This window comes from Giraffa tippelskirchi, chromosome 6, assembly GCF_054371585.1.
Source record: "Giraffa tippelskirchi isolate mGirTip1 chromosome 6, T2T-mGirTip1v1.2.pri, whole genome shotgun sequence".
Classification (NCBI taxonomy): domain Eukaryota; kingdom Metazoa; phylum Chordata; class Mammalia; order Artiodactyla; family Giraffidae; genus Giraffa; species Giraffa tippelskirchi.
Genome location: NC_137280.1, coordinates 141,689,190 through 141,717,064, shown reverse-complemented (window position 1 = coordinate 141,717,064; position 27,875 = coordinate 141,689,190). Strand labels below are relative to the sequence as shown.

Below are 27,875 nucleotides of genomic sequence, written 5' to 3'. Positions count from 1 at the left end.
TAATTTCAATAAGATATGATTTCACATCTTAGGCGAAAACTAATAAGTCTGACAATAGCAAGAATTGCGGTGGTGGAATTCCCACCCATTGCAGGTGGGACAGCAACTTCTATAAACATCTGAGAAAACAATGAGCATAAAGTAGAAAATACATCTATTCTCCAATCCAACAGTTCCATTCTTAAATGTACACAGTAGAGAAACACTTGTCTTGGTGTATTAGGAAGATATGTGTGAAAATGTTGACAGCATTGTCTGTAACAGGAAAATAAAAACAAAACTTGAAACAACTCAAATGCCCCCTCAAAAGTATCATGGATTCAGATCAGTTCAGTTCAGTTCAGTCGCTCAGTCGTGTCCGACTCTTTGCGACCCCATGAATTGCAGGACGCCAGGCCTCTCTGTCCATCACCAACTCCCGGAGTCTACCCAAACCCATGTCCATTGAGTCGGTGATGTCATCCAACCATCTCATCCTCTGTCATCCCCTTCTCCTCCCGCCCCCAATCCTACCCAGCATTAGGGTTTTTTCCAATGAGTCAACCCTTCGCATGAGGTGGCCAAAGTATTGGAGTTTCAGCTTCAACATCAGACCTTCCAATGAACACCCAGGATTGATCTCTTTTAGGATGGATTGATTGGATCTCCTTGCAGTCCAAGGGACTCTTAAGAGTCTTCTCCAACACCACAGTTCAAAAGCATCAATTCTTCGGCGCTCAGCTTTCTTCACCATCCAACTCTCACATCCATACATGACCACTGGAAAAACCATAGCCTTGACTAGACGGACTTTTGTTGGCAAAGTAATGTCTCTGCTTTTAAATATGCTATCTAGGTTGGCCATAACCTTCCTTCCAAGGAGTAAGCGTCTTTTAATTTCATGGCTGCAGTCACCATCAGCAGTGATTCTGGAGCCCAAAAAAATAAAGTCTGACACTGTTTCCACTGTTTCCCCATCTATTTCCCATGGAGTGATGAGACCAGATGCCATGATCTTAGTTTTCTGAACGTTGAGCTTTAAGCCAACTTTTTCACTCTCCTCTTTCACCTTCATCAAGAGGCTCTTTAGTTCTTCTTCACTTTCTGCCATAAGGGTGGTGTCATCTGCATATCTGAGGTTATTGATATTTCTCCTGGCAATCTTGATTCCAGCTTGTGTTTCTTCCAGCCCAGCGTTTCTCATGATGTACTCTGCATATAAGTTAAATAAGCAGGGTGACAATATACAGCCTTGACGTACTCCTTTTCCTATTTGGAACCAGTCTGTTGTTCCATGTCCAGTTCTAACTGTTGCTTCCTGATCTGCATACAGGTTTCTCAAGAGACAGGTCAGATGGTCTGGTATTCCCATCTCTTTCAGAATAACTCTCTTGCTTTTTCGATGATCCAGCGGATATTGGCAATTTGATCTCTGGTTCCTCTGCCTTTTCTAAAACTGGCTTGAACATCTGGAAGTTCACGGTTCACATATTGCTGAAGCCTGGCTTGGGGAATTTTGAGCATTACTTTACTAGCATGTGAGATGAATGCAATTGTGCAGTAGTTTGAGCATTCTTTGGCATTGCCTTTCTTTGGGATTGGAACAAAAACTGACCTTTTCCAGTCCTGTGGCCACTGCTGAGTTTTCCAAATTTGCTGGCATATCGAGTGCAGAACTTTCACAGCATCACCTTTGAGGATATGAAATAGTTCAACTAGAATTCCATCACCTCCACTAGCTTTGTTCATAGTGATGCTTTCTAAGGCTGACTTGACTTCACATTCCAGGATGTCTGGCTCTAGGTGAGTGATCACACCATCGTGATTATCTGGGTCGTGAAGATCCTTTTTGTACAGTTCTTCTGTGTATTCTTGCCACCTCTTCTTAATATCTTCTGCTTCTGTTAGGTCCATACCATTTCTGTCCTTTATCAAGCCTATCTTTGCATGAAATGTTCCTTTGGTATCTCTAATTTTCTTGAAGAGATCTCTAGTCTTTCCCAATCTGTTGTTTTCCTCTATTTCTTTGCACTGATCACTGAGGAAGGCTTTCTTATCTCTCCTTGCTATTCTTTGGAACTCTGCATTCAGATGGGAATATCTTTCCTTTTCTCCTTTGCTTAAATAGGTTGAAATATATTTATCCACTGGAACACTGTACAACAGTGAAAATGAAGGGTACACAGGTGTCATCAAAGATTGAAGATGTTCTACTTCTTAGGCTGGATGGTGGATATGTGGTTGTTTATTTATCATCACTCTCTACACTGTCCATCTTGTTATATTCAGCCATTTATGTGCATCAGTTCAGTTCAGTCGCTCAGTTTTGTCCGACTCTTTGTGACCCCATGAACCGCAGCACGCCAGGCCTCCCTGTTTATCACCAACTCCCGGAGTCCACCCTAACCCATGTCCATTGAGTCGGCGATGCATATTTCACTATATTTTCTAAAAGAGTAAAAAACTCACAAGTGCCACAAAGAAAAAGGATCAAGAGCCAGGTGAGTATATGCCTCTTTCATATCTTCTGTATGATACCTCCCAATTCTGATGGGACCATGACCTGCTTCATCCCTACAATGAAACAGTAAATAAGTAACTTGAATCAACTCAATCAATATGGACCATCAAAATACATCAGTGTGACCTCACCATTTCCATTTTATGGATGCAGTAATTAAGGATTAAAAAGATGAAATAGCTTGTCCAATATCACATAATTAGTCAATGGCAAAATCAGATTCAAATTGAAGATCCATGTTCTATGAATGGGGGAAGGGAGAAGTCTGTACGTACAGATGCCAAAGGTAGCAGAGTTTGCCATCTGAATTCCCCACCATAACCACCCCCTCTAATCTTTGTAATCAGTAACTTACCCCTGGGCTCTGAACACTTGACAGGCTGTGCATGGGAGGCTAACAGATTAGAAGCATTAGCACCATGACTTGACAAGCATCCTGTTTCTCAAACCCTGCTCTAACTCCCCCACTTTTCTCATAGGCTTTATCAGCAAGACTATCCCTTAAGTCTTTCAGCTCACAAGAGTTGACAGAGGCTTAGAACATCAGCTGAAAATTCGTTTGCCTCCTTGAGCTGCTTCCTGTTCCCCTAATCTATTAGTAAGTGTGCGTGTTCAGGCGCTAAGTCGTGTCCAACTTTTTGCAACCCCATGGACTGTAGCCCATCAGGCTCCTCTGTCCTGTCCAAATAGTCTTCAGGTTAGAATGATATTTTCATGGAGGCAATTGTCTAGATTTGCCTGGAAGTGAGAGACTGCCAAGGAAGCAGACTTTCAGTGCTAAAAATGGGAAAACTCCAATAAAACTAGGAAAGCTGGTCACCGATCTGTTTGGCAGATGAATCACACACTTGCATTAATGTTATCTCACTTAATTGTCAGCAGAACCCTGGGATAGGGACATTTTACAGACAAGGAGACGGAACTGCAGAGATATTCAGTAATTGCTCAAGTGTGCAGACTGCCTGAATCTGAACCATGAATCGGACCCTGAGTCATTTCATCAAACTTTTCTAGTATCCCAAATTCCTTATCTATAAAAACAAGAATAATATTATAACCTGCTAGCCCATTCTATGAAGATTATGTGAGATAACACGTTTAAAACACACAGCACAATGCCGGGTGCTTAATAAGTGCTCACTGCTGGGAGCTATCATATTAATAACTGCATTTTATTGCTAAAAGAATGAAGTATGGAGACAGTTCTGTCTTATCTGCATCAGTCTCTAAGGTTGGAATATCTCCAAAATGTCGTTCTTTCCCTTTACAGCAAGTTATTCAACTCTCATCAGTTTTTTCCTTAATATTTTTTTTTTAATAAATTTATTTATTTTAGTTGGGGGCTAATTACTTTAAAATATTGTAATAGTTTTTGCCATACATTGACATGAATCAGCCATGGGTTTACATGTGTTCCCCTTCCTGGACACCCCACCCACCTCCCTCCCCATCCCATCCCTCTGGGTCATCCCATTGCCCCGGCCCTGAGCATTTGTCTCATGCATCGAACATGGAATGGTGTTCTGTTTCACATATGATAATATACATGTTTCAATGCTATTCTCCCAGAACGTCCCACCCTCACCTTCTCCCTCAGAGTCCATAAAATTGTTCTATGCATCTGTGTCTCTTATTCTGTCTCGCATATAGGGTTATTGTTACCATCTTTCAAATTCCATATATATGCATTAGTATACTGTATTGTTGTTTTTCTTTCTGGCTTACTTCACTCTGTATAATGGGCTCCAGTTTCATCCATCTCAGTAGAACCGATTCAAATGTATTTTTTTTAATGGCTGAGTAATATTCCATTGTGTATATGTACCACAGCTTCCTTATCCATTCGTCTGCTGATGGACATCTAGGTTGCTTCCATGTCCTGGCTATTGTAAACAGTGCTGCGATGAACATTGGGGTACATGCGTCTCTGTCAATTCTGGTTTCTTCAGTGTGTATGCCCAGCAGTGGGATTGCTGGGTCATATGGCAGTTCTATTCCCGGTTTTTTAAGGAATCTCCACACTGTTCTCCATAGTGGCTGTACTAGTTTGCATTCCCACCAACAGTGTAAGAGGGTTCCCTTTTCTCCACACCCTCTCCAGCATTTATTGCTTGTAGACTTTTGGATAGCAGCCATTCTGACTGGTGTGAAATGATATCTCATTGTGGTTTTGATTTGCATTTCTCTAATAATGAGCGATGTTGAGCATCTTTTCATGTGTTTGTTAGCCATCTGTATGTCTTCTTTGGAGAAATGTCTGTTTAGTTCTTTGGCCCATTTTTTGATTGGGTCGTTTATTTTTCTGGAATTCAGCTGCAGAAGTTGCTTGTATATTTTTGAGATTAATTGTTTGTCTGTTGCTTCATTTGCTCTTATTTTCTCCCATTCTGAAGGCTGTCTTTTCACCTTGCTTATAGTTTCCTTTGTTGTACAAAAGCTTTTAATTTTAATTAGGTCCCATTTGTTTATTTTTGCTTTTATTTCCAATATTCTGGGAGGTGGGTCATGGAGGATCCTGCTGTGATTTATGTCGGAGAGTGTTTTGCCTATGTTTTCCTTAATATTTTTAAAAGCCACATTTTCTGCTTTTGCTATCTCTTGTGAGTTCCGCATTCTGATCACAAGCTATGCCTACTATAGAGTCCTTTTATTCAATCTGTATTCTGCTGTATCTTTCACAAGCTCAAAGGGAGTAAAGGTCAGTCAGGATCTGACTTGGTGAGCACAGAGGCCACCCATTCTGCTTCCCTCACCTCTGAGTTATAAATCATTGCATGTGCTCAATAAATATTTACTGAGTTCACGAAGTAATCAATCAATATCACTTCCTCCATTATCAACCATGCTTGCTACTCTGTATCTAGAATAAACCCTTCCATTCTGTGAGTCTTATTTTTACTCCCCATCTTACAATTGCTAATTTTCTAAAATGTTCAGTTAGACAAAGCTATTCACCAACCCAGCCACAAGAAGAAAATTGTTCAGACTAAGTAAGAGTCAAGGGATGAATGAAGGTAGGGTAGAAGGAATAACAAACCAGAAGTAAGAAGAACTGAAAAGCCAGATTTGCCAAGCATCAGCTCTGTGTCTCGGGAGGAAAAGAAAGGCATGAGAACATTTGTGTAGCTCTTGCTACAGGCCAACTCTGAACTAAACACATTCTAAAGATTTTTTCAGCTTAATTCCCCTGCCAAGAAGCTATTTCTGTTCTGTTTTTAAGAGTAAAGAAACTAAAACTCAGTGAATTTAAGCATTTTACCCAAGTTACATCTAGTAGTGAACTCAAGATCTGAACCCAGGTCTACTGACTACACAATACAGATTCTTTTCATTTCTCCCATCACCATCAAGTTGCTTTCTTAAAATAAGTGACTGCAATAGAAAATTGTTTCATTCTATTAGTCTCTAGTTTATGGGCCCAACACACTTCCCTTGAGTCATATTTTGTTATATATTTAAAACTTAGTTTTCCTCGAGGAAAAAGAAGGAGGTTGAAGTAGACGCTGTCTTTCACATTTTAAATCCTGTGACTTGGTGCCAATGCACTGAGGTTCACTCTGAAAAAGAGGCTACTAGTTGGAGCACTCAGAAGAAGTCTGTCTGTGTGTTCAAGCATCCCTCCTTCTAGCATTATCAATCTGCCATATTAATATGTTAAGCTTGAGAGAAGAAATATGGAAAAATGATTCCCTATATCTTTCAAGTACGGGGATCCAGGTATCACCAAGATACTATAGGATTGAAATCAGCATGAATGCATTGACTTTGAGTGTGTCATGGCAGAAGAACAAGAAATGGGTTCTTTCATCACAGCTCCTTAACATATTCATTCCAAATAGTCCAAGGAAAAGAAAGCTCTCCTTTCCATTTTCTGCTGGTGTTGGCATTGTTCAATATATAAACCATATTGGCAGCCTACTCCATGCCTCCAGAAGCCCATCAAAAAGTAATAAACCTGATGCCTTAGAGGTGGGTAAATTTGCTGCTCTCAGAATCACCACCCAGCTTGGAAGAGTTGGGTGACTTGAATACATGGGACCAAAAAAATGTTCCAATTGGCTTTTTCAGAATCTTGACTAATTGAACTGTCTGCTAGAGGATAAAAACCATGTCCTTTGGGCATGGTGATTTTAAATACGCTGCCAGCATGTGCAGGGTAAAGAAGAATTGGTGGCATGTTGGTGATGGCTACAGGAGAACTTAGCACATCTGAGAACCAATCCTGAAATAGAACTTCCTAAATGCAAAATAAAAAGCATCCATTTTCCCTCCATGACACCTGCTCCAATCCATAAAACCAAATATATGCTTACATATATTTGCCCAAATAAGGGCATTCCTAGCTTTGTCTTCTCCTTCTGTTACTAAGAATAAGTCTAACACAACAAAATGTAAGTCACCCCTATGGCTCAGTTTGCAGGGCTCATTAAAGCCCTCCTGACTTATCCTCCATACTACCTATTCACCCCCAAAATATATTAAACTCTGGCTTTGTCACAGTGGCTGATATTTCCATTATATCCTCCCTTCATAACAAATGTGTATGTATCTCTCTAAGATGTGGAAACGTAGTGTGATAGGTGAGATTCCTTAGACTTAGATCTTGGGAGGAGGGTTCACAGGCAAGTGATTTGTTAAAGAAATGCTCCCAGAAGAAATCAACAAGAGAAAAGCAGGATGAGGAGAGGAAGAAGCTAAGCCAAGGTTTGCTTTCTGGCAAATCCAAATGAAGAGTAGATTCATCCTGATCCCACAGGGAATCCTGGAATGGAAGTCACATGCCTCATAATTTGTCTCAATTTGAGACAAGAAAGTTGGGCTTTCACACTCCCACACAAATCAGCTGTTGGCCAAGAGCAGCCCTGGGCAAATAAACCCCAGGTACTTCTACCACTCTGAGAATTTGGGTGAAGCCCCCCCTATAGAACAAGAGTGTCCTTCAAAAACACAAAATAACAAGGACAGGTCATAAAAGAAAAACCACCAGAGGAAGGTACACGAAAAGGGTCTAAGGGGATCTGACAGAGCATGACAGCATCTGCTACATGCATGAAGCTCTTCTCAGCCTTCAGTGGTTTAGGGCAAAATGGCTACCTTAGAAGAGAACAGGATCCAGGAGGGAGGGTGCAGATGACAAGAAAGTTAAGTGACAGAATACTACTGGGTAAAAGGACGTAGGGCTCTATGAGGGGGCGGGGTTGCAGTCAAAAACATTGGGAGCCAAAGGAGAAGACTCAGTAAGGGAGGGAGGCGGAAGGACAAGGTGCTATCCTGATAGCATTCGTACATCTGTGGAAACAGCTACCGAGCAGTGGAAAGGAGGGCGAAAAGACCAGAGGGAAGGGCACTAGATCAAGATGGGGGTCTAGTTTGGCCCCAGCAACCTCAGTGTGACTCTGGACAAGCCATTTTCCCTCTCATCGTCTCAGCTTTATCTTGGTAAAATGAGGGTTGACCAGATTCAGTTCAGTCACTCAGTCGTGTCCAACTCTTTTGGGACCCCATGGACTGCAGCACACCAGGCTTCCCTGTCCATCACCAACTCTCAGAGCTTACTCAAACTCATGTCCATCAAGTCGGTGATGCCATCCAACCATGTTACCCTCTGTCATCCCCTTCTCCTCCTGCCTTCAAACTTTCCCTGCATCAGGGACTTTTCCAATGAGTCAGTTCTTCTCATCAGGTGGCCAAAGTATTGGAGTTTCAGCTTTAGCATCAATCCTTCCAATGAATATTCAGGACTGATTTCCTTTTGGATTGACTGGTTGGATCTTCTTGCTGTCCAAGGAACTCTCAAGAGTCTTCTTCAACACCACAGTTCAAAAGCATCAGTGCTTCAGTGCTCAGCTTTCTTTATAGTCCCACTCTCACATCCATACATGACTACTGGGAAAACCGCAGCTTTGACTAGATGGACCTTTGTTGGCAAAGTAATGTCTCTGCTTTTGAATATACTGTATAGGTTGGTCATAGCTTTTCTTCCAAGGAGCAAGTGTCTTTTAATTTCATGTTTCCAGTCACCATCTGCAGTTGACCAGATTAGGACTTTCCAAAGCCTACTGAAAGAAACACTAGAGTTTAATGAGCTATTGACAGGTGTTTGTGGCAAAGGATTCTGCAGACACAAAGCTTAGAGAGCACTGCAGTTTCCTCTTGGAAGTCCACATTAACAAACTAAAAACCCTGCCTTTAAAAACTTAACTGCTAAACTCTGTCATTTGCTTGACCATAAGACTCTTCTGGTCCAGATATCTAGAATTTTCTGTCGGAAACCTAATGTTTGGGAAATCAAGTTTCCTTCTTGCTCAAGGGTTGATTCTATTATTTCACAATTTAACAATTTTTGCACTCAGAAATTAGGTGAAATAAAAACATGTCCAGTGAGGGAGACTCATGACTATCAAAAGGCAACCGAGAAACTCAGTGATAACATTTACAACTACCAGGTATCAAGCAGTTAACCGATGCCAAGCACTGCAGCAAGCACTTTGTGAATACCATTCAATTTGATTTCCACAGGGACCTTGATGAGTATTTTTATCTTCACTTTTCATATGATGTAACTGAGACTCAGATAGGTTCATTAGGTTGCCTTGGTCTCATAGTAAAGTTTAAAGCCAGGTGCAAAGCCTTAGCAGCCTAATGTCATGCCCCAGTGTTTGTCATTACCCATCTCTGGGGGTGGGGTGGGGGGCTTTGTTTCTCATCCTTCTCAAGTCATTCTTCATGTGTGAGAATCTTTGTCTTTTTGTCACTTCACCTTTGATACATCATCCATAAAATGAAGCTAACTGTCCTGGTCAATATGTATATTTGGAAGCTTTCACAAAAATAATTATAAACTGTTTTCCAAATAAAAAATGTTCTAAAATAATTTGAAGCTAATGTTGAAGACAAAAAATAAAATTCCATACATAGCTGTATGACTTATGAGAAAATTGCTTCAATGAATCAACGAGAAGAATTATGTCAACATGATGAGGAAGAAATGATGCTATTTTAAGATGAAATCAGAGCAAGTTTTACTGAGAGTCTGTTATGTTTTCTCTTACCCTTCTGGTAGACTACTTTGTTCCAAGGTCTAAGAGACTCTTCCTTACCACTGTCATATCATTACTGCTTCTAGAAACATCCTTTGCTATTCCTCCACCTACCCAAAGCTTTAAGACTCTGTTTAGATCCTAATTCCTCTGTAATGTTCACACTACCTCCTGTGTAACCTGTGGTCAGTACTACCCACTGATGCCAAAAACTGATCCCACCTGTATTGATCTAACCTGCCAAACAGATAGTAAGTGCCTATCTGGGTTCAATCAGACCGCTACAACAAAAATACCATAGACTGGGTAGCCTAAACAACAATTTGTTTTTCACAGTCAGAGAGGCTGGGAATTCCAAGATCAAAATGCCCACAGATTTGGTGTCTGGTAAGAGCCCACTTCCTAGTTCATAGACAGTTGTCTTCTCTCTGTGTCCTCACAAGGCTCTCTGTGGTCTCTTTTATAAGGGCATTAATACCATTCATGAATATTCCACTCTTAAAACCTAATCATCTCCCGGAGTCCCGCCTTCAACTATCATCACACTGGGGATTAGATTTCAACATATGAATTTGTGCGGGACACATGCACTCAGTCTATGGCAGTGACTCACAGGAAAGAAGTATGCATTACATGTGTCTTGCATCACCCAAGCTCTGGATACTATCCCAGAACTGGACACTAAAAAACAAAAATTTGAGTGAGTTTTTGTTTTTGTCTTCTTGAGGATGGGACATGTCTGTTTTAACCATTTCATCCTCAGAATCTAGCAAAGTACAGCAAACAATTCTTTTTAAAAAATTTTGTTTGATAAATGAAAGAATAATTAAGTAGGAAATCTTCAGCTGACAATAATAATGGCAATAATGATATTTATTGAGTATTTGCCATATGGCAGGTACCATGTTCAGCACCTGTATTATATTTACAGAGTCATTTGAACTTTACAACAAACTATAATGTCAGTGCTTTTATTAAGGCTCCTTTAGAGATGAAGACACTGAGGCACTGACAGCTTGAATGACTGGTCCAAAGTCACAAAGAAATTAAGGATTTAAGCCTAGTCAGTCTAACTCCATGGCCCAAGCTTTTAATGATAAAGCTAATAACAACATCTGGACATTCCAACCACCTCCATAATGTCCCTGATGATGAAAACGATCCAGAAAGAAATCAGATCGTTCAGGTGATCTAAGGTACAAACCACAGGACTAAACTCTCATAAACTGACCCTTGGTGCAATTCTCTAGTCAATATGTTGCTTCCTGATATACTAATAGGCAAGAGACGAAGAAGAAATTAAGAAAATCATCATGCCCCTGGAGAAGCAAACAGGCAGAGTGTGATACCAATGCTGCATGGAGCTTCTACCAGAAGGACTGATCCATTTATTCACACAAGAAACTTTTCTTGAGTACTTATGTGAGAAATGTATGAGTATTAGAAATACTCTAATGAATAAGATAGTCAACATAGCTACCCTCATGAAGCTTCAATTCTGATGGGAGAAGCCACACATAATTCAGTAAGCCAACCCAGATAATGTAAGACAGTGACAAATGCTGAGAGTAATAAAAGGGGTAATAAAATAAATGATAGTGGAGTGAGATAGAGACTACTCCAGAAAGAGCAGATAAGGAAAGCCTTTCTCAGAGAGTGTCACTGGAACAGAGACTTGAATTAAGAAGGGAATATTCATACAAAAACCTGAAAGAAGTTAAATAATCTGATTTTTGTCTTTTAAAAATCACTACAGCTGTTATGTGGAGAGTGAACTGTTATTGAACAAATATGGAAATAGACCATTTAAGGGGTCAAAGACCAAGGAGGATGGTCATGGCTTTGATTCAGGTAGCAGCACTGGAAATGATAAGAAGAAGACATAAGGAAGCATTGGAAAGGGAGGGAAAGGATGTCACCTAGTATGCCACCCTGGGAGCTGCATTTAGGGAAGACAGTTATGGAATCCAAAAACTACTTTTTTAAATCCCTATCTTCTCCCTTAACCTGCCTATCTGTCCATTTCAGAAAATAATGTTAATGAACATCGAAAGTCAATATCCAAATGTGCCAACAGCATAAAGGACTTTGAACTCTTGTACTACCAATTTTATCCTTTTCAGAGTCCAAGTCCAAATTCCTCCAGGACAGGAGTCCATATACTTTTCCTGCAAATGGCCAGAGAGTATTTTCAGCTTTGCAGCTATAGTGTCTGTTGCAACCACTCAATTTGTAGAAAGCAAAAACTGCCAGAAATGATATGTAAGCAAATGGGCATAGCTGTGTCCCCCCCAAAATTTTATGGACAATAAGATTTTAATTTCATATAATTTTCCATGCCATAAAATATTCTAATTTTGATTTTTTCAACCAATTTACAAATGCAAAAACCATTTTCAGCCCATAGAATATACAAAAAGAGGTAGCATTTGGTCCAAGGGCCACAGCAGGCAGATCCCTGCTCTAAGAGGATGCTGGCTAGAAGAGCAGGATCTCTAACAGCTCCCTCCCTGTTTATTTTCTTATATAGCATCACTCCTGTGGGCCCAATATAGGTCATACTGCATGTCTTACATATAAGCATAAGCCAGATTTTATACTCTCCTCCATGGTGTCCCCCTCGGGACTCAAGGGTCTAATAGCCAGAGTGAGCTCATTTCGCCAACAATCCCCACTTTCCATAATGGAATTTAATTATTTGTCCTGAGAAGCATTTAAGTTTCACTATACAGAAAGAGTCAAATAAATAAATAATAAAGGGGCACATTTTGATAGCACCTGCCTCAAAGATCTTAAAGACACTGTCATGCCTGCTTTAATATTTTATGGTGTAGAAATGTGACTGTTACCAGGTCATAAAAATATACTGCTTTTTATACCAGGTCAAAATCTAGGGCCAGTAGTCCTGTTTTGCAGCAGGATGCAGAAAGCCAGCCATGAAAGAGGACAGAGTTACTCCCTTTTGAAATCTGAAGAGAGCTATTTAAAGATGATGGGCCAGATAAATTGCATATTGGATATTTTTTTCTCTCCTTCTGCATCTCAAAACAGGTTTCAGAGTCTGCTAGCAGCTGGGGCAACATTCATTATTTACCACTGGAAAGCCAAGAATCTCAGCCTCTGCCCCTCCATTGTTGCTTAGGCAGATTCTGGGAAGGGCCAAGAGGCAGGCAGGTGTTTCCTGGAGCCAGTAACACATGGTTTCTATGCAGACACTCCAAATTCTCAAGTTGAAACTGATACTAGCAATGATCTACCCCAACATCCTACATCCTGGAAGAAAGACTCTTGCTGCATTGTCACTGACTGAAGACAATCCCATCAAGGGTTTAGAGAATTTGTCCCCTCCCTGAGCTTTATCATCACTGGAGAGAGAACTGGTTGTTGTTTAATCTTCACAAAAATCCTGGGAAATAAGGATTTTAAGGTCCACTGGTTATTTAATGTGCTCAGAAGCACTACAGCTGGGCTTCCTTGGCAGTTTAGTGGTTAAGAATACATACCTGCCAATGCAGGGGACACGGATTTGATCCCTGGTCCAGAGAGATCCCACATAACAGAGGACAACTAAGCCCGTGTGTCACAACCACTGAGTCAGAGCCCTAGAGCCCATGAGCCACAACTACCACGCACACGCGCAAGATCTACTAGAGTCCATGCTCCACAACAAGAGAAACCACTGTCAAGAGAAAACCGTGCATCACAATAAAGAGTAGCCCCTGCTCACTGCAACTTGAGAAAGCCCATGCGCAGCAACAAAGACCCAGTGCAGCCTTAAAATAAATAAATCTTTAAAAAAAAAAAGCAACGTAATACAGCTAGTAAGAGTCAGAGCTAGAGTTTGAGCCTCAGTTTTTATTGGCTTAAAGAAACTGCAATCAGCCCTTTCATCCTCCTCACCTCCCACCTCTCAAAACACTTCAGTACCCAAGGAAAATGACAATTTCCAAGATTGAGATGAAAAAGAACATGAGAGAGCGGGGCGGGGGTGGGGAGAGTAACAGTTCCACAGCTAAAGTTAGGTACTAAAAAAGCTAATAACTGATGTACAAGCAAACAAATGCAGAGAAAGGTTTTTGGCACCACAAAACAGAGATTAATTAATACTAGATTACAATGGAATTCCTATAGAACTATACTTGATCCGGACCCCAGAATAACAAAAGAATTCAACATGATTAATGCTTTGAATAGCAAGGGACGTCAGAATGATTTACCTCTTACTACTAAAAGGGCTGCCAGATTGCTTTAAAAAGCTTTGCCTGACCCAGGATATTGGTATCTCCAGTGCAATCAGCAATCTGGGTTTACTCATTTGACAGAAGCACTGATTCTTTCCTAATATAGCTTTGTTTTACATATCTTCTTTTCCCCCTTTATCCTCCTTGCCCCAATCTCTCTCCCAGTTTGCAATGATTCTGAAATTCTCAACAAGCCCAGCTAGGTAACCTGGGTGTTCAGAAGAATTATCTTCAGGCAAAGGGCACTACAGGCAAAACCAGCCCAGACACGAGTTCCAGCAAAAGCAGCTGCTGCACCAACTCTGAAGGGGCTCCTTTACTTTATCTTCTCATTTCTCCTCTTTGGAAAAATCTCTGCTGGTGAGTCATTTGTAGCTATAGGTGTTCAAAGCATTTATATGAGGAGAAAGACAGATTGATGCCTTTAGCACAGCCTGTCTGCTCTGGTCTAAGGAGAGGTCAGGAGGATGACAAGAACACTAAAGCTTAAGACGACAGAGTTGGCGCCAATATGCATTTAAGCAGAGACTGAGAGTCCAGAATTCCTGAACATCATAAAGAATCTATTATCACTGTGGTCACTTTCAGCAAGACTGATTTCATTACCATCTGTCTTCATCCACTGCTGCTTGGTGAATAAATATTAAATATGGAACTTTTCCTGGATTCAAGTCACTGAGGCCGAGAGGGAAGCAGTTATGTAACCATGTGATCTCTACACACCTCATAGCCATAGAGGAGGCGAGGGGGTGAGTGCGGGGGGCGGGGGGAGGGAGACACTACAGAGTGAGATAAGATCATTAGCTCTACTGAGTTGAAAATAAGAGTTCAGTTCTCGGTTGAGTAATAATTCTCTTTTCAAGGTGGGCAATATTTAAGCAATCATCTCTTGAAAACTGGTCATTACCACCAGCTAATAACTGATTTGTTAGTTAATAGCCCAAGGTGAAGCCAAGGGCAGCAAATGCTCTGGCATACCATTCTCTGATGGCAGGATTAACAGGTTTCAAGGGCATTATTGCTATTATGAACCATGTTCACTGATTTATAACAACAGTAATATGTTTTATTAAAAAAAATAATAAAGTGGATGCAATGTCCTGGAAAAAATCATCATTGTCTGGTGCTTTGAAGTTGAATAGCCATTATGCCACATCCAAGAAATATCCCCTCTGGTTCAGCAATAGGCATCCCCAATGTCTATAGGCTGGTCCTGGATGATTAGTACATTGTGGGATTAGAGAACCCAGAGAAACATCAATCAGAAGGGCCCAGGCTGTAGCTTTAATTACAAAGACATTGTTCACTTCTTCCTTTAAACATGTTAGGGCTGTATATTTTTTTAATTTGCCAGTGTAAGGTCTTAAAGAACAAACAATGGCACCTCTTAGAATTGATATTAACCTAAGCAAAAGACAGGACTCTTTCATCTCCAACTTCTGAATTTCTGTTTCTTTTTGAATATTTAATAAAGTTTGGTCAAAAAATATTTTATAACTGCTCACCAGGAAATCCTGAGGCTAAGAGTGAGAGTTAATATACTGGTGAGACAAGTCATCCTCGAAACCACAGCACAATATCACTGGGTCCAAGGCAGAGAAACTACGGATAAGGGATTGCGGGTCCCACTGGGAGCTGCTCAGGAGGCTTCCAGCTGAATGATCACCACTTTCATTCTTGAAGTCAAAGCTTTCCTAGGAGACTGGAATCATCTCCCCTTTACTACTTGTGAGAGCCCTTTTCTCCCTTCTCCCTTAAGGGCATAACTCTAATTTTATACTTCAAAGAAGACAGGGCTCCTCTCCAATTAATGTAAGCTAGTGGTGGTAATTCCAATTCTCTTCCAATGATTAGTTTAAGAATGGGCATGTGTCCCAGTTCAAGCCAATAAGACTAAGGGGAGATCTGTAGAGGGATTTCTGAGAAAGCATTTTTTGGCTCCTGAAATCAAATGTACAAGATGACAGAAGTCCATTTTCCCCCCTCAGCATGGCTGGTGAGAAGGTGATGTCTGGAATTATTGCAACCTTGTTGGGATCACAAAAAAGATGTCAATCCAACAAACAAATATGCCGAGGATGGCAAAGCAGAAAGATGGAAGTGACCAGGGATTTCACTTGGTTGAGCCTCCAAACTAACCAACCCTTTAACTTTCCTGTCTTCAAATTTTTTATTATTTGACATCATTAAAAATGCCCGATTGTTTACAGCACACTTTATTGGTTTTCTTTTTCCTTGCAGCTGACAACATTCGATTTGACACACTCTTCAAGTCCACCTCAAGAATCATGGATAAGGAAAGGTTCACAGAGAAGGAAGTGAGGACAAAGTTATCACAGAAGCTTAAATGCAAGGTTTAGGAAGCCCAGAGAACATTTAAGTGAGTTCCATCTGAACGAATGATTCCTTGTACCCTAAAGATTAGATAAGGTCTTTTCCATGGCAAATGTCAAAGGACTGTGTACGTTAGCCAGAAAAATAAACACTTATCTATGCCAAATCCCTCAAAAAAAGAAAAAAATAATCAGAGTGCAGCTAGTGAAAATCACCTCACATACTCAATGAAAATTGAGTTAGGAGCAATGTGTTATGATCAATCTCGACTCTCGGATTCACTAAATTTGGCTTTCAGGGAAATCTATTTGAGGGGGGAAAGCATTTAGTGAAGGTGGTTGTTTGGCTCTCTCAGGGTGAAGAAAAAAAATAAAAGATGAGGCTTCATAACTGATTGTTTCACTAAATAAATATTTACTCACTGCCTGTCATGTGTAAGTACTGTTGTCAGGACAACAGAATAGCTGAAAATGCCTCTGTCTTCAAGGAGCTCACAGTCTGTAGATTCCTAATGAAAGGTGATTGTGGGTTTCTTGAAGAGGCTAATGTAAAAATAGAAGCTTCAATCATTAGGTAAGTGAGAAAGATTCGTGCATGTAGTTGCCAAACTCAAAACTGCAAAACATACCACTGGCTGGCTCCCAATCATTATGTGTGTGTGTGCTTACTCGCTCCGTCATTGTCCGACTCTTTGTGACCCCATGGACTGTAGCCCACCAGGCTCCTCTGTCCATGGGGATTCTCCAGGTAAGAATACTGGAGTGGGTTGCCATGTCCTCCTCCAGGGGATCTTCTGAACCCAGGGATCGAACCCAGGTCTCCCACATTGTAGGCAGATTCTTTACCATCTGAGCCACCAGGGAAGCCCATGAATACTGGAGTGGGTAGCCTATCCCTTCCTCAGGGGATCTTCCCAACCCAGGAATCAAACTGGGGTCTACTGCCTTGCAGGCAGATTCTTTACCAGTTGAGCTACCAGGGAAGCAAGCCCCAAAACAATATTTGTGCCTGAAATCAGCAGCTCTATGTTAAGGGAATAGGTTGTTACTTTTACTTTAGCTGAGACAGAGGCTTTTCACTAGCTAAAGATTGATTTTTAAACTTCTAAAGCTGCCAAAGGTGGAGATGCCAGAGGATGAGGAGAAAGATGAGGAAGAATATTTGGCTATGGCATAAAGACTATTTTGGAAAAGCTTCTTACATGGTAATTTTTTTCTGATTCACCATTTTTTGATTGAGTTATCAGTCAACCAACACCATCAGTTAGTCTTAGGCCCGACCCAAAACAGAAATTTAAATATCTCTGAATTTCTTCAGTAAAGGGTATGATCAATTTAAGAATAGAGAAAATATATACCTTACTTATCCCATCTAAAAGGAAAAAGAAATCTTCCTTGCTATTAGTAAGTAACAGAAAAGTTAGTACTTCACATCTACTCTGTAACAAAACCCAAAAGATTTATGAATAGTGTTCTGAACTTTATTTTTTTTAACTAAGACAAACCTGACGATGGGGACAAAGTTTGTCTGCCTACTTCCTTCCTATTCTCAATCTCCACCGTCCTGTTTACAGAGCCCTCCTTGCTCTTTTTGCAACCCTCCCAGGCACTTAGCGGTCCCTGAATTGTAGTCTCCTAACCAGACTTTCCTTGCCCTTATACGTACCCTTCATTCTCCCCACTCTCCCCACCCACTCTGCCCTCATCAAAAATTCATTTAACCAGTGTGTCATCCCTTTAATATAAGAATCTGGAAAGCAAGATGCTCTTAGTGGGTATGGATTGGTTAATCTGGTACCTCTCTTAGATAAACTGGATGCATTTTTACATAAACCTTCCAAGATAATATTCTAGCCCTCTAGTTAAGGATTCTAATAATGAGGATTTTTAAGTACCCTGGGAAACTTGAGAAGGGAGTTGGGGTCTACTCCTAAAAGCATACCGGCAAGTCATTGGAATTTACTTAGGACTGGTCATCTCTTGAACTGGTAAAGAATCTGCCTACCAGTCCAGGAGATGAAAGAGATGCAGGTTTAATTCCCATGTTGGGAAGATCCCCTGGAGAAGGAAATGGCAACCCCCTCCAGTATTCTTGCCTGGGAAACACCATGGACAGAGGAGCTTGGTAGGTTACAGTTCATGGGGCACAAAGAGTCGGATACAACTGTGCGACTGAGCATATGCACATACACATTCCTGAGTTCATCCAAACAGTTACCTGAGATGCTTCTATGAAACAACTCACACGTTAACAGTCCTGTTCCAGAAGATTCCAGTACCCAGCAGATGTTGGCTACAAGCTGAGGACTGTGACACTTCTAGAAAGCACTCTTCAGTTGAGTATAGACATTCATTTCCATTAAGGAAGCAAGAAGATGCTCTGCTTAACAATGACAACCTTCCCCTATATATTCAACAGGTGGACTAACCATAGTAACAAAAACATCAAAATCCCAAAGTGTTAAAATAGTAGAGTGTTGTTACACATAAAATTTGAGCAGCACTCCTACAACAGACAATTCTGTTGAAACCCAGGATCCTTCTATCTGGGGCTCTGTCATCTCTAATCCATAGCTGACAAAGCTCCCTGGGCTTCACCTCTGAGCCAGGGGCACACAGAAGAAGGAACATGGAACCAAGAGAGATCTTGGGACCAGGCTTAGAAATGACAACATCACTTTAACCCATATGCCGAACTCAGTCACATGCCCATCAAACTGCAGAGGAGGCTGGAGAATGTAGTTTAGCTGTGTGCATGTTAACAAAGTAACAATATAGTGAGCAGTATCTGCCACACCCCACAACTTAAAGGACTGATAGCTACACTCACTCCATACAGGCCTATTACTGACCCACAGCTGCAGATGACTGCATCTGACCAGACTCGAATTGTCTCTAACAGCTTCTCCTATGGGTTTCTGTTTCTGAGACTTCACAAAGGTTCTTTGCTTGACCCAACTTTATTCAGGTTCCTGAACGTTCTCCAAGGCCCATGGGTGCACTTCCTTGAAAAATCTAGTTTTAGCAAGAGCACTGCTGCTAAGTCACTTCAGTTGTGTCCAACTCTCTGCGACCCCATAGACGGAAGCACACCAGGCTCCCCCGTCCCTGGGATTCTCCAGGCAAGAACACTGGAGTGGGTTGCCGTTTCCTTCTCCAATGCATGAAAGTGAAAAGTGAAAGTGAAGTCACTCAGTCGTGTCCGACTCTTAGCAACCCCATGGACTGCAGCCTACCAGGCTCCTCCGTCCATGGAATTTGCCAGGCAAGAGTACTGGAGTGGGGTGCCATTGCTTTCTCCAGCAAGAGCGCTAAGTTAGTTTAATTAGAACCCTCACCTGTGATATCTGATCACCTTCAATATGGATCAGGTTCCTCATACTCCACGGTCCCTTAGGTGATGTCTGATCACCCTGGCCTTTCTTCAGTAAGAATCATATTAGATCAGTTTAGCCAAAACCCCTCTTATCCCTGATGTTTCCCCTTAGCGTTTTCCACCCACTGACCCCTACCTTGTTCCTTTGCTATCAATTCCCGTTTGCCCAATTTGTATTCAAAGCTGAGTCCAATATCTCTCCCCAGCTATAAAATACTGTTTCAGTGGTCCCTATACTATCACAATGGTCCTGAATAAAGTCTGCCTTACTATCTTTAGATGATCTAAATAGGTATTTCTCCAAAGAAGACATCCAAATGGACAAAAAGCATGTGAAAAGATGTTCAACATTGTTAATTATTAGAGAAATGCAAATCAAAACTACACTGAGGCATCACTTCACACCAGTCAGAATGGCCATCATCAAAAAATCTACAAACAATAAATACTAGAGAGGCTGCATAGAAAGGGAACCCTCCTACACTGTTGGTGGAAATATACATTGGTACAACCACTACAGAGAACAGTATGGAGTTTCCCTAAAAAAACTAAAAACAGAACTACCATGTTATTTAACAATCCCATTCCTGGGCATATATCCAGAGAAAACCATAATTTGAAAAGTAAGATATTAATACATGCAACCCAATGTTCATTGCAGCACTACTCACTTATATCCAAGACATGAAAGCAACCTAAATGTCCACTGACAGAGGAATGGATAAAGAAGATGTGGTATGTGGAAAATTACTCAACCATAAAAAAAGAATGAAACAATGCCATTTACAACAACATGGATGGACCTAGAGATTATTATACTAAGTGAAGTAAGTCAGACAGAGAAAGATAAATATCATATGATATCACTTATATGTGGAATCTAAAAAGATGATACAAATTAACTTGTTTACAGAATGGAAACAGACTCACAGACTTCAAAAACAAATTTACAGCTACCAAAGGAGAAAGGTAGGGGAAGGATAAATTAGGAGTTTAGGATTAATATATACACACTACTATATATATAGCAGATAATAAACAAGGACCTACTATATAGTACAGGGAATTCTGCTCAATATTTTATAATAACCTATATGGGAAAATAACCTGAAAAAGATATATACATATATGCATGTGTATAACTGAATCACTTTGCTGTATACCTGAAACTAATGAAACATTGTAAATCAATTATAGACCAATATAAAATAAAAATTGAATTAAAACAAAATAAAGTCTGCCTTACCACCTTTAACAAGTATCAACAAATATTTTTTTCTTTAGCAGATTAGAAGTATGACCTTTAGGAGATAAAGTTAGTGCTCTCAATTATGATAGATTCTTCTGGAAAAATTATCTTCCATTTGAAAAAAATTATACACCTTCCAGAAAAAAAAAATTCCCCTTAGGAGTTTTTTGCTCTGGTCCCCAAAACATATATCCATGGATACATAAAGTCTGAGAACAACAAACAAGTAAATACATAGGCCTCTGAAAGCCCCACCCTGTGAGTCTGAATAGCTTTCTCTGCTGTGGACCCACAGCATTTCTGTTTCATTGGTCTCTTCACAGAAAGCCACAGTCAAGGAGGACTAATTCAAGGATTATAAAGATTCTTTGACCCAGGGATCACTTTTTCAAAGCATTCATCACTTATGGTCCAAGTCCATCCACTTCATCCTCAGAAAACCTTCTAATTGCCTGGAGGGATACTCACTGCCTTCAATGAGACACCAGTGAAGTGATGTCTAGTTTGTATTCAATAAGATAATTATTCATTCAATATCAAATTATTAATTTATGCCAGAAACTAAAGTATGTACGCTGTCATCTTACAGCATAAATAATAGAAGAGATCAGACCTTGGACCACACTTTGAGAATCTCTAATATAATTGATTTCCACTCCCAGCTGGCCCCATCCAGGCAGAACCACATGGCTAGTTTGCCTCCTCCATTTGAGCAGCACTGATTAAAAGAGGAAATGACTATTTTGTGAATGATCGACCTCATGCAATGATAACATTTTTAACACTGAAGGTAAAAGCAAATGTTGACTAACGAATATGTTATAAGCAAAAATCCTTTTTTGGCTTTAAGATGAGTTGTTTATTTCTTAAGTATAGTTATCCTGCAATCTCTAGATTTATTGAGTATGTATTATTTCCCACAAACTTTTCTAAAAGGCTTTACACGTATTATTTCATTTACTCCTGAAAATAATCCAGTGAGACGGACACAGTTCCTGTCTCCATTTAACAGATGGGCAAACTAATGCCTTGTTAAGGTTGTATTAATAATATCTCATATTTGTATCAGGTACTACATATTATTAAAAAAAAAGTATTACTTGCATGATCTCATTTCATCCTGACAACATTGGAAGTAGATAGAGCATGTCATATTTTTCCCTTTCAGGAGAGAGAAAACTGATGCTAAAAGAAGTTAGGGTACTTGATCAACATCTCTCAGGAATGTGAAAGTGAAAGTGAAAGTTGCTCAGTTGTGTCTGACTCTTTACGACCCGATGGACTATATAGTTCATAAAATCTTCCAGGCCAGAATACTGGAGTGGGTAGCCTTTCCCTTCTCCAGGGGATCTTCCCAACCCAGGGACAAACCCAGGTCTCCCACATTGCAGGCAGATTCTTTACCAGCTTAGCCACATGGGAAGCCCACCAGGGCTCAAATCCAAGTCTCCTAATTCCCAGTCTCATTGCTCCACTACATCACACTACTCTGCTTCACAAAGCACTCAGAGAAGGCCACTTTATTTCAAAATGGATTGAATCAAAAAATTAAATTTGTAGCATATTGTCATACTTTTTAGTAGTCAACCCAAAAGTAACATGAAAAGAAAAGATAGATGATAGATGAAAAGAGTACTGGAGTGGGGTGCCATTGCCTTCTCCCCAAATATTGTATAGCCAGAGCTATATAAGAAAGAGGCATGTTTAAAAGACAGTTTCACTATATTCGTGTAGATAGTATCTACTACTAAATTTTGAAATCTCAGAAATGAGAGATAAAGATGGCTTGTTAAATATTTGGTATCTATACACAGTGCATGTCAATCAATAATAATAAACATATATTGCAGACATTTCCACCTAGCAATTTTAATGAAAATAAGCCTCAAGATATATATTACTGTTTAAAAAAAAAAGGAATTATTTCACAACTCTGTTACCTAATGAACTGTACGTATCTTTTCCTTTATCTTGGAGAATGAGTAGAAATGGATAGAAGAGGCCATGCTTGACAATGATATTACTGATTATTGGAAGATCTTTTACTACTGTCTGTACCATAGTGACCTCCAGTGATTTACACCTCAAATATGTGAGCACCAATATATAAGAATATAAAAATAATTAACAGCATCAAAAGGTTGATGATAAGAAACAGCCAGCATGAAACTCTGCTTTTTGCCATTTAACACCCCAGAAACAGGATAAGAACAAATAATAACTTCCTGTTCTTTGTATTCTGCAAAAATACTTTCCCATCATCTCTCTCAGTTTGAGAAGAAGGCCATGTTCCTGGACTCAAAAATCCACTTACTCTGGCAAAACATCCTGGGCAGTCAGAAGTCAGTGTGCTAAGCCTTTCTGTAGGTATCTGCCTATTGTGTGCACATTTGCCAAGACCTTGAGAATGCTATTATTATATGAGAGATAAAGCTACACATTACAATCACCATTTCCCACCATGCTTAATAATAGTACAAGCTGGTCATGAGTGCAGTTCTTGGCCTAACTGGTCTCTGTGATTCATTGGTATCCATGAGCTTGGGTACGTTTATGACTATAATCTAGAAATGCAAGCGTGTGCTAAGTCACTTAAGTCATGTCCAACTCTTTGCGACCCTATGGACCATAGTGCACCAGGCTCCTCTGTCCATGGGACTCTCCAGGCAAGAATACAGAAGTAGGTTGCCATGCTTACCTCTAGGGTATCTTCCCAACCCAGGGATTGAATTCATGTTTCCTGCATTGGCAGGTGGGTTCCTTACCATTAGTGCCACCTAGAAATGCAAGTAGAAGAAAACAAAGTCTTCACAAAGTGAGAACAAATCCAAGGTCTAGAGACAATGAAGTCTGCCTCCCCAAGCAGCACCCCAGAAGATGGTACACAGTGCACAAGATCCTTATTTGCAAAACTGTCCTGAAAAATAACCCCAGATTCTGCTATCTGTTAAAGTAAATGCTTACAAAGAAAAGTGGTTAAAGAAGACTGGCAGCCTACTTGGATGGTGAGAGAATGTGGTTCCAACATAGTCATAACTTAAAATGCTTGATCCACAGAGAGGAAAAGCCTACATTTTGACTCCAGTCCTGACTCTGCACAAACTAGTTAACAACCTCAAGCAAGTGACTAAAACTCTCTTGGCCTTTGTTGCTTCGCCATTCAAAAGATGGTGAGACTGTAGAATCATCTACAGTAGTCATTTGCTAGCTTAAAAAACTATAACAACACTTGTTGGAGATCTTAGTTTGGGCTACTATAACAAAAATACCATAGATCCATAGACCAAGTGGCTTATAAACAACATAAATTTATTTCCAATAGTTCTGGAGGCTGAGAAGTCCAAGATCAAGGTACTAAAAGATCCAAAGTCTGGTGAGAGCCCACTTCCTGGCTTGTAGGTGGCTGCCTTTCCACTGTGTCCTCACATGGCAGAGAGCAAAGAATGAAAGAGGCAAACTCTCTCATGTCTCTTCACATAAGGATGCTGATTCCATTCATGTACGTTCCACTGTCATGATTTAATCACCTTCCAAAAGCCCCACCTCCTAATAGGGAGTTAAGATTTCAACATATGAATTTTGAGGGGACATAAACATCCAATCCATAACATTGACCAAAAGTTTAACAATTTTACCCATTGATTCCTTCAAATTTTTGAGACAGATTCTACTGAAGCATGCAAGTTTTTATAGTTAAGTTACACCTGAAATCTAGGATATTCTGAAACAGCACTACCCAAAGCATGTGCTATAAACTGTAAGTTCCAAAGACAATCCACACAGAAAAGATTCTGTGGTAAATTTTGAGGGACCCCCCTGTTAGTCCAGTGGTTAAGACTCTAAGCTTCCAATACAAAGGGCATGGATTAGATCCCTAGTTGGGGGGACTAAGATCCCACATGAAAAAAAAACTAAAAACAAGAAAAAGTTCTAGTGTTAGTCTAAAAGGTGTGCAGAGAGAGAACAGAAAATGAGATACTGCATTTAAAGAGATAAAAGGTTCAGATTTCCTCAAAACCCATGAGTTGTAAAACTTCAGATTCAAGAAGCCAAAAAAATCTTGAGCATAGTAAATAAGTAAAAAAAAATTAAAATTAAAAAAATAAAATTTGAAAACATGGCATACCATAACCTGATTTTTGGATATTCAGTATCTATGTTAGTATTTTAAAGATTCTAGGAAATCCTAAAGTAAAGAAACTTTTGTTATGTTTAGCCCATATCTCTGGAGTCCAGCTGACTTTCAATTGTCAGTATCTACATCTCTTTGGGCTGATTTCTTTCTCTCTCTCTCTCTCCTCAGAAGGCTGTTCTGCCTGCTTGCAGAGCAGGACTGAAATATCAAGAAAACAATACACACACCCCCAAAACTGCCCTTAAACAATAACTGATGGGATCTGGGATATAACTATCCCAGCGCCCTTGCAGCCTGTTGGGATAACTATGAGTCAGGGGCTTTGCACTGATTCCCATAGCTTTCCCATGGGATTAAGTTCTAGCCATCCACAGTGTTTGCTGGCTTGATAAATTACCATTTATTAGATGCATTCCCTTCACTGTCTTACTTCCTTACTCTCCACTTACCAAATAAACTAATACTTGGACACATATCCCATCACAGAGTCTACTTCTGGGAGAACCAAACTAATGTGCCCAAGATTTCTCACACCTGTTTGATGACAGATCAGTCTTCACATAACACTTTTTTCAAATAGCCAAAGCTTTTTTGGTGGCAGGTAAGAAATGCTCAGCACAAACTGGCTAAATCAACAACAACAACATATTATTGTATTTTAGTCCAAGGATAGGCTGGCTTCAGGCCTGGCAAGAGTCAGGATCTTGGACAATGTCATGGCTCTCTCTCCATTTCTGGTTCTACATTCTTTTTGTTGGCGTCATTCAAGCAGGCTCTTCCCACAAGGCAGAAGGATGACCATAGCACTGAGCTCAAAGCCTCTCTTCCCAGAAGCCCCAAAAAGAGGCTTCTCCTTCGCAATAGTTCTAAAAAAGATTCAGACTAAATCTAACTGGACTGTCTTTGGTCACATGGTCATCTTTGCACTGATTCTCAAGACAGATGAGATAGAATGTGCTGACTGAACAATCATAGGCCATGGGCCCACATCTACTCAGCCACACCAAACCACACAGGCCAACATGGGAAGGGGTGGTTCCTCAAATGCAAGTCAGGGTGTTGCCACCAGAAGGAGCTTCAGAGCAGGCACGCATCAGTTCAGTTCAGTTCAGTCGCTCAGTTGTGTCCAACTCTTTGTCACCTCATGAACCACAGCACGCCAGGCCTCCCTGTCCATCACCAACTCCCGGAGTTTACCCAAACTCATGTCCATTGAGTCGGTGATGCCAGCCAGCCATCTCATCCTCTGTCGTCCCCTTCTCCTCCTGCCCTCAATCCTTCCCAGCATCAGGGTCTTTTCCAATGAGTCAGCTCTTTGCATCAGGTGGCCAAAGTATTGGAGTTTCAGCTTCAACATCAGTCCTTCCAATCAACACCCAGGACTGATCTCCTTTAGGATGGACTGGTTGGATCTCCTTATAGTCCAAGGGACTCTCAAGAGTCTTCTCCAACACCACAGTTCAAAAGCATCAATTCTTCGGCGCTCAGCTTTCCTTATTGTCCAGCTCTCACATCCATACATGACTACTGGAAAAATCATAGTCTTGACTAGACGGACCTTTGTTGGCAATATCTCTGCTTTTTAGTATGCTGTCTAGGTTGGTCATAACGTTCCTTCCAAGGAGTAAGCATCTTTTAATTTCATGGCTGCAATCACCATCTGCAGTGACTTTGGAGCCCAGAAAAATAAAGTCAGCCACTGTTTCCACTGTTTCCCCATCTGTTTGTCATGAAGTGATGGGACTGGATGCCATGATCTTAGTTTTCTGAATGTTGAGCTTTAAGCCAATCTTTCCACTCTCCTCTTTCACTTTCATCAAGAGGCTCTTTAGGTCTTCTTCACTTTCTGCCATAAAGTTGGTGTCATCTGCGTATCTGATGTTATTGATATTTCTCCTGGCAATCTTGATTCCAGCTTGTGCTTCCTCCAGCCCAGAGTTTCTCATGATGTACTCTGCATATAAGTTAAATAAGCAGGGTGACAATATACAGCCTTGACGTACTCCTTTTCCTATTTGGAACCAGTCTGTTGTTCCATGTCCAGTTCTAACTGTTGCTTCCTGATCTGCTTACAGGTTTCTCAAGAGGCACGTCAGGTGGTCTGCTATTCCCATCTCTTTCAGAATTTTCCACAGTTTATTGTGATCCACACAGTCAAAGGCTTTGGCATAGTCAATAAAGCAGAAATAGCTGTTTTTCTGGAACTCTCTTGCTTTTTCAATGATCCAGCGGATGTTGGCAATTTGATCTCTGGTTTCTCTGCCTTTTCTAAAACCAGCTTGAACATCTGAAAGTTCACGGTTCACGTATTGCTGAAGCCTGGCTTGGAGAATTTTGAGCATTACTTTACTAGCGTGTGAGATGAGTGCAATTGTGCGGTAGTTTGAGCATTCTTTGGCATTGCCTTTTTTTGGGATTGGAATGAAAACTGACCTTTTCCAGTCCTATGGCCACTGCTGAGTTTTCCAAATTTGCTGACATATTGAGTGCACATAGCAGGGGTCCATTCCACTCTTTGACATTCTGTAGAACTCACATGGAGAGATGCTATTCTACAGCATTCACAACTACTTCCCCAGAAATTCTTGAGAAAGTCTTTCTCTGAAAAGGCTGAAAGTGCACTTTAAAAAGAATTGAGTCTGTCTGACATTTTATATCATCTCAATACACCATTTATTTATGACTATTTTATTGATGTCACCAGTTCTCTACTTGACTTCCTGGCTTGGCTATATTTAAAGGAGTACTGATTATCAGCTTTGATACTTCTTGTCAAAAGAAAAAGATACTCCGTCAATTTCTTTCCATCAGCCTGTGAAAGTGAAGTCGCTCAGTCGTGTCCGACTTTTTGTGACCCCACAGATTGACTGTAGCCTACCAGGTTCCTCCATCCATGGGATTTTCCAGGCAAGAATACTGGAGTGGGTTGCCATTTCTTCTCCAAGAGATCTTCCCGACCCAGGGATTGAACCCAGGTCTCCCGCATTGTAGGCAGACACTT

The 27,875-nt window shown here is 40.5% G+C and overlaps 1 protein-coding gene across 21 annotated transcripts in view; it reads right to left on the bottom strand.

Annotated features, from left to right (window-relative positions):
* Window positions 1-27,875, bottom strand: part of LOC145510122 (uncharacterized) — an 838,825-nt gene that overhangs the window by 641,558 nt on the left and 169,392 nt on the right. For 2 of the 21 annotated variants that reach the window (XR_014056702.1, XR_014056716.1), the window contains exon 3: window positions 2,449-2,553. The exons of 15 other annotated variants lie outside the window; for them this stretch is intronic. The gene's annotated coding sequence lies outside the window, so the exon portion shown is untranslated. Of the gene's footprint in view, window positions 1-2,448; window positions 2,554-23,437; window positions 23,517-24,027; window positions 24,286-27,875 lie in introns of those variants that run through there. 4 more of the 21 variants (XR_014056726.1, XR_014056730.1, XR_014056701.1 and 1 more) reach the window with 3 other exon arrangements.